This window comes from Fukomys damarensis, unplaced genomic scaffold, assembly GCF_012274545.1.
Source record: "Fukomys damarensis isolate Sample0158 unplaced genomic scaffold, DMR_v1.0_HiC HiC_scaffold_29, whole genome shotgun sequence".
Classification (NCBI taxonomy): Eukaryota; Metazoa; Chordata; class Mammalia; order Rodentia; family Bathyergidae; genus Fukomys; species Fukomys damarensis.
Window position 1 is genome coordinate 25,863,617 of NW_022900941.1, and position 12,489 is coordinate 25,876,105.

The 12,489-nt window shown below is 36.5% G+C and overlaps 1 protein-coding gene across 1 annotated transcript in view; it reads right to left on the bottom strand.

Moving 5' to 3' along the window:
• Positions 1-757, bottom strand: part of Gtdc1 (glycosyltransferase like domain containing 1) — a 369,864-nt gene extending 369,107 nt beyond the window's left edge. The window contains exon 1 of the mRNA XM_033757211.1: positions 143-757. The gene's annotated coding sequence lies outside the window, so the exon portion shown is untranslated. The remainder of the gene's footprint in view (positions 1-142) is intronic.
• Between the last annotated feature and the right edge of the window lie 11,732 nt (positions 758-12,489).

Here is a 12,489-nt window from a genome sequence, read left to right on the forward strand (position 1 = left end):
GCTCTGCGCGCTGCGCCCGCGCTGCTCCTCACACCTGCCTACCACCCGCCGGCCGAGCTCCGCTTCCCACCGCCCTGCGCACCCTTTCTCATCACGTCAGCAGCCCGTCCGCCCCGTCAGCTTTGCCGTACTCTCCCCATACCTGCACTTCTGTTCTACGCTCTCGTTGGCGCCTAGGCGTTAACTGGGAGGGCGACGCAGTTCCTGAGGTCGGCCTCGGTTTCCTCTGGCCATTTTCCTGTGGGCGCCCTTCTCTCAGCTTTCCCTGCCCTCCCCGGCCTGTCGAGCCCGGGTTCCGGCCGTCGTCTGCTGGGAACCGAGTCGGAGCGCGAGCTCCTAGCCGCCTGTTGTGCAGCGCGTCCTCATTTCCTTCCCCGGGGACCCTTGTGGGATCCCGGCCGGCAGGCAGGTTTTTCCTTTACCCGCATTCGGTTCAGCCTTTCGATTCTCACTATTCCCCACACATCAGAAGCAGGTTGGGTATCCACTAACTGTATATTCACGGTCCCACTTAACTTGAAGTCACCCTAAGTAGTTACAAATTACAAAGCAAGGAGATGGCAGTGGTGATCTCTTTTTCATAGTCCTCCCATCTGTACAGTACTTTACGTTGACCGCTTCAAATTCAAGAAACGAAATTTCCTATTGAGGCTTAATTCATAAATTTTGAGGGGTTTGCTTTGTTTTGATTTTGTTTCTTTACCCTGCAGCCTAACCTCACTTTAGCTCTTTTATTTATGAAACACACCCTAGAAAGAACGCCAAGAACTTTATTGCTTTTGTGTTCTTATAAAATGAGGAATTTGTCTTTTCCTCCTTTGAATTTCTGTGATTTTTTGACCTAAAGGATTTCGTTGGGGGGGGGGATGTTGGTTAAATGATTTAGGCAACGACAAAACATACAGTTGTAACTAAATATCTGGTTTATTTAGAAACTTCACTTTTAAAACTACAACTTGGAAGAGTTAGGCCGTTATCGGAAATGAGTAACTCATAGCAAAATAAAAGACAAAAGGCCTTTGGAGTTATATCCACAAGTTGCTTTAAGTTATATGAGTAAACATTATCCTTAAATTGAACAGTTAAAACTATCTTTTATTCTGAATAAAATCCACACTATGTGGACCTTCAAAGTTTAAAACCATTGTTGTATTGAACAACAGTATTACAAGCGTTTGAAAGCCTAATAAACCATCTGTCCATCCACTTTCACACAAATTGGGAAACAGAAAAAAGTAAATGCCAAAAGCTGAAACTGAGAATTCCTAACTGCACATGAAACTATTAAATCCTATTGCATAGAACAAAGTATCTGAAAATCCCCAAGGGCTGTGCGGCTGCCATTTCATTGCTTTAGAAATAGAATCGCACAATTTTATAATTGAATTATGTAGTTCTTAAGATCATCTGGAGTCTAAACTTTTCATTTTACTGATTAAGATCTGAAGCCCAGAGAGGGTAAGTTCCCTAACCAGTATTACCCAGCTTAATTGGAAGCAAAGTCAGGATTCAAACGCAGACCTGTCTCAGCATTCAGCTTATTGTTAACACGTACATAAAGCTATTCAGTATCAGAATTCTTGGTCTTTGAAGCTTTGCCTACATTATCCATGTGAACTGTGAAATCAAACTTGGCATTAGCTAGGAAAGTATTGCTGTCAGAGGCCATTTGTCCCACTGTTTTCAAGGATTCCTATTGTGAAACCTACATCTCTCTCAGTCAGGGGTCATCTGCATGATTCAAGCAATTCTGGCGAGGCTCCGGAGCCATGATCCAACCAAACACATTCATCCTAAGAGATGCCAAGGGCTGTGCCTGATTGTAAGAATTATGAAATCCCTATTGTCCAGAAAATTGCAACATTATTGGGGAAGTAAAATGTGAAGCACAAAATAGTAATTCAACAGTAATAATCAAGGATTCACTTGTAATTTCCAAATGTTAAAATGGAAAATAATCCACACAAAATCAAAAGACACCTTAAAGGCCACAACAACAACAAAAGTCATCATTTGGATTGATATATGGGGGAATAGGTAAAACAATTTGTGTGAACAAAGGCACTAAGAAGACAATGGGAGAAAGTTAAGAGAAAAGCAAACTTAAATAGGAGATTCATTTGAGAAACAATAGCAAACCAACCCAAAATTAGAGAGTAAAATCAATAAAGGGCCTGAATGTGAGTCTGAAAATTTTAGTTTAATAGAAAATCATTTGGGGTAGACCTGTGGGATGGAAAAGGAGGACAAGAGAACAAAATTAGGAGACCAAAACCTTGTCAGGTTCTGAAGAACAAGTGGAATTTTAAAAGAATTGTTGGACACAGAGGCTACTAAGGAAAAGAGTTGGATCCAGTGATTTACTCAGGGATCAAAGAAGAGGAAAACAATTGAGTAAAATGACTTAGAATTGGGGCAAGAGTCAGTAACAGTACACATGGTTCTTAACACCTAAGAAGAGAAGATGGTGACTCATAGGGACAGCTTCTAAATGCACAGATAAGGCAAATATCTTCCCAAGGGAGACCCTTTTCATCACATTCTCAAAAAAATGGTAGTTTGCTACCAAAGTAGAACCAGAAGATGCGAAAGAAAACACTTACCCTGTCACTAACCATTGGACCTGTGCTGCTGTTTTATGGGTCAACCTATTTTTATTTCCATTTCAGCCCCAGTGATGTAAAAGGGCAGTGGTGAAGTACATGTTATCATAGAAAATATCATTAAGGGTTTGATAGCTGGGGCTTTAGCTCAGTGGTTCCACCACCTGCTTCTCAAGCACAAGGTCCTGAGTTCAATCTCTGGTACAAAAAAAGGAAAAGATCATCAAGGGTTTTATAAATACAGACTAAATGCTGCTCAGAACTCTGCTGAGCATGGAAGATGGGGGAAAAATAAGTATAAACAAGGCCTCTGCCATTTAGAAGCAATCTGGAGCAAAAAAAGTCTTTTTTTTTTTTTTTTTTTTTTTTTTTTTTTTGTATCAGGGATCGAACTCAGGTCCTTGCACTTGCAAGGCAGGTGGCTGAACCGCTGAAGTAAATCCCCAGCCCTCAATACTTTCTTTTTAATAAAATAGAAAATAAACTCTACGACCAGTGAGAAAACCCTCCTGGACTCCAAAGTGTGTTTAAACAAAAATAATGAAGAATGTAGTTGAATGAATTAGAAGTGATATGATCCATAAGGTTTATCATTCAACAAATTTTCATTTATGATTAAGTACTATTCTAGATACTAGAGGTAAAGGAATTAAGTAAAGTTCTTGCTTTCATGGAGCCCTAAGAGTCAAATTTGGTGTGTGTGATACTATTGTTTTAAAAGCCAGAGAAGGTGTAAGTAGCAAGGAGGAAAGTGAAGGCAATGAAGCAGGAAAGAATAAGGCTGCAGGTAGAAGAGCTTTTGAAATCAGACTTGAAAGTGTGGACATTTGGAATCTTAGGCACTTTTACAGATTTGAACAAGGAACTACTGGGACCTGGAAAACTAATTGAAGTCCTCATGATAATACAGGCAGGAGGTGATAATGTAGTAGACAATAATGATGTTGAGATTGGCAAGGAAGATGAAAATGTCAAGAAGACCAAGTATTAGGAGTTTAGGTATAGGCTAGAGTCTGGTATAAAATGCAGAAGAGAGGTCAAGAAGAAAAACGTTTCAAAATGTTTGGTTGATAATAAAAAATGCTATGTTTGACCTCCAGGAAAAAGGTCTTTCTAGAGTGGATTGCTAAGAAATAAAGAAATGGAGGTATTAAACACCGAGGAAAGAATCTCTACAACTCAATGTACATTTTATTTAAGGCCATTTACATTTTGGAATACTTTTGAATTTTGGGGCCTATTTAAACATTCCCATATATGTGTTTTTTGTCGTTGTTGTTATTGTTTTTTTGTTGTTGTTGTTTCTTTTTTGTTTTGCTTTGTTTTTTTTGGTCTCCATACTAAAAGGAGAAAAAAAACTGAAACCTTCAAGATGTACCTGGTATGTTTTTCTGGGCCAAAAATCAGTCATATCAATGAATACTTTTTCTAAATGTAATCACAGAAAGTTCACTCTCACTCTTGAAATCTGGCAAGAACCTAATAAGAAAAACACTAAGACTTTTATGGTACTGTATCAATTATGGTACCTTTACTACCTCCTGTGAGGCCTGGTTCATGTGGACAGTGGATATGACCTGGGATGCATCCTATGTTCTCATGGAACTCCAGGTTTCCATTTCTGAAGAAAGAGAATCACTCAGATCTGAGACATACAGACTGGCATTTCTGAAAAAGAGAAGGCGGTAGTATTCAATGAGATACCCATGAACAGCTACCCTGACTTCCAGTGGTACTTTTGTAGTCTGGAATGAGGCAACTTTGTTGAACTAGTTGTTCTTTTCTTCAGCAAATTGCAAAACAAGATTAGGGTAAGGTTTCTTATTTTTCTTCCATAGAAGCACATTAGACTATTTTGGCAGAGTGAATGGAAGGAGAAACCTGAAGCCCCTCCATTTTTCAGTGATGCATGCCAAACTTCTCAAGAAAAGCGAGTCTGACTCCACACATGCATGTGCCTGCTTTCTCCCAATTGCATGAGGCTGGGTGGTAGAGCATGTTAATTTGTTAGGTGCTATTGAAAGAATGCTATTAGCACTCTTTTTTCTTTGGAATATACTACGTTCTGGGGTCCAGTGGGGGCAGTTTATCTCTTGGGATGCTTTGAGAAGCTTCATTATATCCATTGAAGGAAAAAAAAGTGTAAATTATTCTAAAAATAATCATGAAATTTACTATGTTTAATTTGCTGGCCCAAATGCTTCTCAAGTCAGTAGCAACCAAGGATTCCGAGCATTAATGAACAAGTTACTATATTGCTGAAATCAACGCAATATTTAGCCTCAAAAGCCTTCCTTTATTGGTACTGAAAGAGGCCAGAAACATCAGTAGCCTGGGAAGAATAAGATATACTTTGTTTTGATGAAATAATTTGTTTAAATTGGGGTTTAGCTATTTTAACACTATAATGTAAAGAAGCTCGCTTCTTCATTGTTACATTCTGGCCTAGAGTCAGAAACTTTTTATATTGTGGTTCATCCTGTACCTTTTATCAAGAATAAACCTGTTTGTATTTAAAAACAACCAAAGCTTACATAATCTCTCCTAATAATTAGCCCTTCCAGTAATTATCTGTTGCTTAGAATCAGTGTCAGCCAACCAAGTTCAGATGGCAAAAAGAAAAAAAAAATGTTTGATCTTCAGTGATGTGATTTAGAAGACTGTGTGCATGGAAGGTACAGCTACACACATACAGAGAACATATTTATCTAATTTGACTGCCAGTGATTTAATTAATGTTTGTCAAGCACTTTGAACATAAAAAGAACTATCTGAGAGCTGATAGCTATTACTCATAATCATTTTTCCTACTTGTTGAACTAAAATTAACATACAAATGTGATACTCTTATGGTATCTTTGGGAGAGATGCTCCTATTCTGACAAAGTCCTCGTACCATACTTAGGAAAGTCTCATTAAAACTTCAAGCTCTGGTTCGTGAAAGTCAGACTTCAAGCTGGTTGGGTATCATCTGTCAATAGATTCTGAAGCATACAGGCTAAATAAACAACATGACAGCTTGAGGGAGTGTATGCACCTGTTTATTTAGAAGATGTTAACAGGGGCAAATCTAAAATAAGAATGCAAACCACAACCCGATTTTCAAGAAGTTTTTATGCATGTCTACACTTAAAATTATAAATATTAACATCTAACTTTTTTCCCTCTAATTTTCTCTTCAAAGAATAACTACTAAGACACAACACCTTGGTGAGTGAGAGGAAAAGAAAAAAAAGACCTCATTTTAAAGCTTAAAGGAGAAGCAAGCATGATGTTTCTCATTATTACTTTTAGTCCAAGTAAAGTACAAGAATGACTGACAAAAGAAGAACACCCAAAGAGGAAATAAAGAGTTTGGACAAAGGCCCTGATCTGACATTATTTTCCAAGTAGAGGGTTTAGCAACATTGCACTCACACCTACTAAGAGTTGGTGGAGCATTTGTGCCCTATTCCAGTATGTATGGACTTCCTCGAGGATTAGAAAGTGTGACTTAACAAGGCACTGACCTTCTCACTATGATTACAACTGAACTATATGCTGGGCCCACTATGACTTGCTTTTGAATTTTAGTTTCATTCATATACATTCTGGTCCCCTAGGGAGAATTTTTACTTGCACCTCAATTCAAAATTTTCTCTCCATGCAACACACATATCTTTTCTAAATGGCAGAAAAAAACCTATTAAAGCACTTATTCCTACTAAAACAAACTTTATATATGGGCCTGGAAACCTGCTTCTACATCAAGCTATCTGATGGTTTTATGTTTAATGAAGTTTAAGGAAGACTTTTAAAAGAATATTACCTCTTCTAACCATTCTTTAGCACAGATCTTATGGCAAGCAGATTTAGCAGGGACTGTGGTGTTCACCAAATACTATGTGGCTTTCTTAGCAGTTTCCACCTTCTCATGCAATTAGTTTAGGACCACATAACTAGTAGGGACAAATGGATCTCAGGAGAAATAAGTTGTGTCATTTCTGGCCCTAGATTCTTAAGAGCATTTTCTTCCCCTTGTGGTCCAGGAAGTCCTAACTTCCAGATGGTGTAGCTATAAGAATGAAGCAACCTTGGATCACTGGGAGCTGGTCTTACCAGCAAGTAAACTCTCAAGAGACTTCTTATAGTGAGAAATAAATCTTTAAAAGTTTAAGAGCTGAGCAATATAGTGTTGTTAACTACGCTAGCATTGTGTAGCCTATCCTGACAAACACAGCCTGATGTAGATATCCATCTTTCACCGTGGAAAAACAATTTTTTAATATTTGGATCTTAAACATGCAGTATGGGAATAATGGAATTAAAAATGTGCAGTTTACTAAATAGATAAAGTAAAAATGGATGAATAAAAATCACAAATAGTATGCTATATAGTAGAAAAATACTTCTTCTGTAGTTCAGTTCTGAATTTACTCTGTAGTCATCCTTTAAATTAAAAAGTAATTAAATTCTTAGCTGACTATATGCCTAGGAGAAAAAAAAAAACCAAAAGAAACTCTGCCTTGTCGTGCCTAGATCTTTTTTTCCATCCTAGTCACATATCATTAATATCTGTTTTCCAGGTTCACAAAGGGATGTGTTTCCTATAGTTACTACCAGTCAGAAGTGAATTGGTTCTTATTTATATTTTCTACTTAAACTCCATTCCTTAGGTGAATCTACTAAATATCTATGGCATTGACCATTTTTGTTTCTAATCTATTACTACACAGATGTACGCAATGCTCTCTGGTACTTATGGGGAGGGTAAATCACCCTACTATGGTGGAGGGACAGAGTGGTGGAAGAACAATTGGCACAGAGGCTATATACTTGTCAGAAAAGTCATTGATTCTTGCTACTTGTTGATCATCTCCAAAGCATTCCCTCTGACAGCAGAAGGCCAGTTAAAGCTATTGAGCAACTTCAAAATCACTGAAAGCTACATATGCACATAAAGGACAGAGAAAGTCCTTTCCACAGGTTCCCAAGCACAGCACAGATTCTTTTGTCAGGAACCATGACCATATTTACCAATCTTATAGCTACCTCAAAAAGAATGAGCTTGTTATAATTTGCTTCTCCCTAAAGAAGAGTAGAGTTAATAATATTTCTTATGTTTTAACACATCTCCTTTCCCTTAATTCACAGACCAAATACAGGAAAGAAAGTCATGCACTGTTTTATTTTTCCTGTTGTTTTTTCAATAATTCACTGAACAAATCCCCAAACATTCCTGAGTTGAGTAGAAGAATTATATGAAATGGACTCTGAAATCTTTTTCAGTTCTATTTAATGTTTGTCCTCATTTTGAAATTAACTCACACTGCTTTTGTCCTATAGAAAAGAAGTTATGATTTAAGAAAACTTTACAAAAGGGAAGCCGATCTTGATATTATCAACTTCCCTCTTTTCTTTTAGCAGAATATTTGAGAAAATGCCAATTGGTGTCGCCTATCATCAGAACTTTTCGAGATCCCATTGCTTTTGAAAACTAACTTACCCTCTTTAACAGATAATATTATATGTTATATTATATTCCCTTCTGAATAGGTAGCACCTACATTTATCTCCACAAGCTAAAATAGTAAGACCATGGGGGAAAGGAAAAGGGAAAAGAAAAAAAAATGAAAAAAGAAGAAAAAAACCCAGAAACAAATCTTATATAAATAGGGAGGGGTGGAGGAGTTGAAGAGAGGGAAGCAGAATGGGAAAATATAAGAACAAAAATATATCATGTACATGAAGGTACAAATTCCCAATAATGAATGTGATCATAATGTATACCTAAAATGCACCAATAAACTTAATAATAAAAAATAAAATAATAAGAACATGTGAAATATTTTAGATAAAATGACACAGTAACTAACATGTTTTTCTATATTGGTGGAGCAGGGGAGGCAAGAAGGGTGTCGATATTAACTCAAGTACCCGAGTTCTTTTCCACTGAGTGTTACCCAGAGTGCCATTTTTGTCCACACTATCACTGCATGGTTTTGTAATTAGAAGACTCACTCTAAAATGAAAGTCTGAGGTTGATGAGGCAGAACTAGCTGTGTTTTAAGGGGAAATTCTTATTAGTACAAAATATTGGAGGATAAACAAAATCAATTTTTATAGGAAGATTAGCAAAATTGTTCATTATTATAGTAAACATTGCAAAAATCGAGCGGATGGACTATATTATAGATGATATTAGCTGTATTCAAGCAAGAGAATGAAGTACTGTGGTCTAATTTGTGTGCAGTAATTGTTCATACTAACATTCTCAGTTTGGGTAGTGACTCAATTTATTCTATGTGACCTTTGTTGTTTAAGATTGGCTGCTATTAGAAAGTAAAAGCCTTAAAATAAAAATAGGATTTTACCAAGCTAGCTTTGAGTTTTTAAAAATACTAAAACATTGAGAGTAAAAGGCAGATAGTGTTAGATAATGAGATACTTCCATCTTTACAGTAGTTTGAATACTTGCAAAGCAATGCTTTCTCAAGGACATTTAATAAGATATCTTTTATTTTATTATTTTTTTTTTTTCCGTACTGGAGATCGAACGTGGGTCCTTACGCTTGCGAAGCAGCTGCTGGAAACACTGAGCTAAATCCCCAACTCCTTTAATAAGATATCTTTTGGTCACTTAATTCTGATAATTTTTTTAAGTAAAAGACACATTGCCATCACCCCCCCCAAAAAAAAATTCCCCTTACTTTAGATACATTTATTCCATCATTCTTGCCAGCTTGTGAAGCAGTTCTGTAAGACTTTCTTTATGAGTGTCTTTAGTTGCAAGGTATTTGCTGCCTTAATGTCCTGAATCAATTCAAAATGTTTACCTTTTATGATCATTTTGAATTTGGATATGAGCTAGAAGTTGCATGTGTGGATGAGGATACACTGAAATGTTTTTGATGGAAATAGAAGTAAAAGTTTGATGATCCAAGTGTGATTAAACACCGTGAATGTTTACATTAAAAATGTATTACATTGCCATTGATTCCCCTCAAAATATTAAAAGTATCCCTAGCTTTAAACACATTTTTCCATTGTTTCAGGCAATGTCTTGTACTATAATAAACTTTTCTTTCTTTCTTTCTTTTTTTCCTCAATGAGTTTCTTGGTACATTTTAGGTGGGATCTTGTACCTTTACATGACAGATCTTGGTTCTCATTTTTTTCCCCTTGTCTCTGCCCTCCCTTCACTCCCTTCTCCCCTCCCCTTTTACAAACACTTCATTTCCACTTTTTCATTTTCTCATAGCTTTTCTCTTCCCTTATTAACTTTCCCCTACCCTTCCCACTTTCCCTACACTTTTAGCCCCTTTCTTTCTATGTCATTATAATATACTTTTCAGAAGGTTTAATATTCACCATATTTTTCAGTCATACCTTGTATTGTTTTAACATTTAAAAAGATCGAGCACAGACATCAAGTTAGGTAAGCAAAGGCTTTTCCCTTTTATTTTGCATTTCTGCCATTGGTTTCCTTCGGATATAGATGACCATGTTAGAGGAAGGATAGATTTCAAAGAAGGAGCTTAATAAAGTTAATAATAATTGAGTTTTCTGACAGCAGGTAAATCACAAAACTGAGTAGATTGCAAAAGATGAATGAAAATCATTGCCAAAAGATGCAATTACCAAAAAGTTTTTTTAAATAATGAAAGGATCTAAATACAATGCAAAACTACCCATACAAAGAAGAATCCACTTCTTAAATGGATTTCACTAGGTATTTTTGAAGTTTTCATTTTGAAAATTCCCAAACATACATAAAAGTAGAGAAACTGTTACTACTAGAAGCAGTCCCCATGAAGTTATCAACACATTTGCAATACTTGTTTTAAGTCTCATCTCTTCTTTGATGTTTTTATCACAGAAATACTGTTAAAGAAAATCCTGATGTGTTATTTCAACTCTAAGTACAGCAGTTTACATTAAACATCAAAAAAGAACATCTCATGTAATCTTGATATAATTCTATGTATGTTTAAAATATCTACTTTCATAATCCTTAAGTCATTGTTAGTAATTAACATTTTTGTTCGATTTTTAACTTTACCATGCCAATTTCTCTTTTAGAGTCATCTCTATTTGCTAAAGAAATCCTTCTTTTCTTGAGGGGGTTTCTGGGATTCAACTCAGGGCCTCAAGCATGCTATACATACTCCCTACCACCAAGTTACACTCCTGCTTTTTATTTTATTTCTTTCTTCTTTTTTGCAAGAGGTTCTTGCCATGCTGCTCAGGCTGGCCTCAAACTCCTGAATTTGAAGTTCTAAATTCAAACAGTCCTCCTTCTTCAGCCTTCCAAGCAGTTGACACTATAAACCTGTGCCGTCATGCCAACCTTGTATTATTTTTAACATCTTCCTGGGATCCTCCCTATGCCTTTCCCTAGCATGGTGAGTTATTCAGAACCTTGATGCTATTTCTGAATCCTGCATTTCAATTGGCATGACACAAGAAAATTAAGTTTAAATTTTGCTCAAATTTTAATAAATGTAAATAAATAATGTCATTTATTTTTCTAAAATGAGAAGAATCCATAATCCAGCTATGGTGGCATTCAGTTATCTATTGGGTAACTTCTAGGATATTTCTCCTAGAATCCTTTGCAAACATAAAACACCCATTTTGTTTGAATAAAACCAGTAAACAAATACTTAAAACTTAAAAAGTAAATGACTGGAAAGAAAAATTTAAACCATAACTTGAAAAGGGGTGGGATTCAGATGTGCTAGAGGAAGACAGTTTTATAAAGCAGAAACTCATGCCACTGGGATCAGTCTGCTCTCTCTGTATTCCACCTTTGTACCGCTTTGCTGATCTCAGGGTCTTCGTCATGTGCTCATCCTTTGGCCAAGGGCAGCTCCACCAAGGTCACACACAGTGTAGAGGTAGTTTCCCAAAGAAAGGTCAGATATTGACATCCAAAGAGCAGAGACTGGATCCCTCTTTGGCAGACTCAGAAGTAGGGCCAGATGAGAATACAGAGCCTTGCTGGTTCTTCCATCCATGGCTCTCTATTCGTTAGATCTCTATTCTTAGTGAATCCCCTTCCTCATTACTGCTTTCATCAGAAGTCAGTGTTCACATATCTACAATGTTGAAGCTGTCATAATTGATGAGTTCTGTGTATTACATACCATCCCGCTGTCTTTTTTAAACTGTGAAAAAGGCTAGAATACACCCTATTTTACGATTCTCAATTTCCTTCTTGGATCTCACTTATGGTCTTTATCAACATTCCTTCTAGATGATTACTTTAATAAATAATATTAATTTCAATGCCTGGATCATTTCTTCTGCCCTTACTGCCATAACAACCCTCTTCCATACATACTCAGAGGCCATGTTTGCACAGCAGATTTGTCAGTGCCTCGTGTGGCACTAAGAAGACATACAATGAATGTTGGAATTTAATTGGGCTGTGAGACAATTAATGCTTCAGGAACTAGCCACATAATGGATGAGGTCCAGGACTATTGGTTTAAGTGAGATGGAATTTTTTTATTATTTAAGACCAATACTTATAATCAACATATAAGAGGATAAAAGCAAGTAAAGTTGTTTATACATCGTGCCTATTTTAAGTGAGCTAGTTTGTCTTATCTGAGAAATCCATTTGGAGAAAAAATCTTACAACCAGTGCCTCCAACATATATGACATTTTGTTGTGATCCCTTGGTTCACAAGAGGTATAGTAGTATTGTATATGAATATGGGATATTCATGCAGACTTTATAGTAGGAAGAGATTTGACTAGTCAGAATATACCTAGGCTGGATTAAAAGCTAAGAAAGAACCAATTGGTAAGGTAGATGGCTACAGAGAATAAGAGAAATGCCACTTTAGGTCCAAATCTTAGATCAATTATTTCATCTTATGACTATGTCCCTCATTG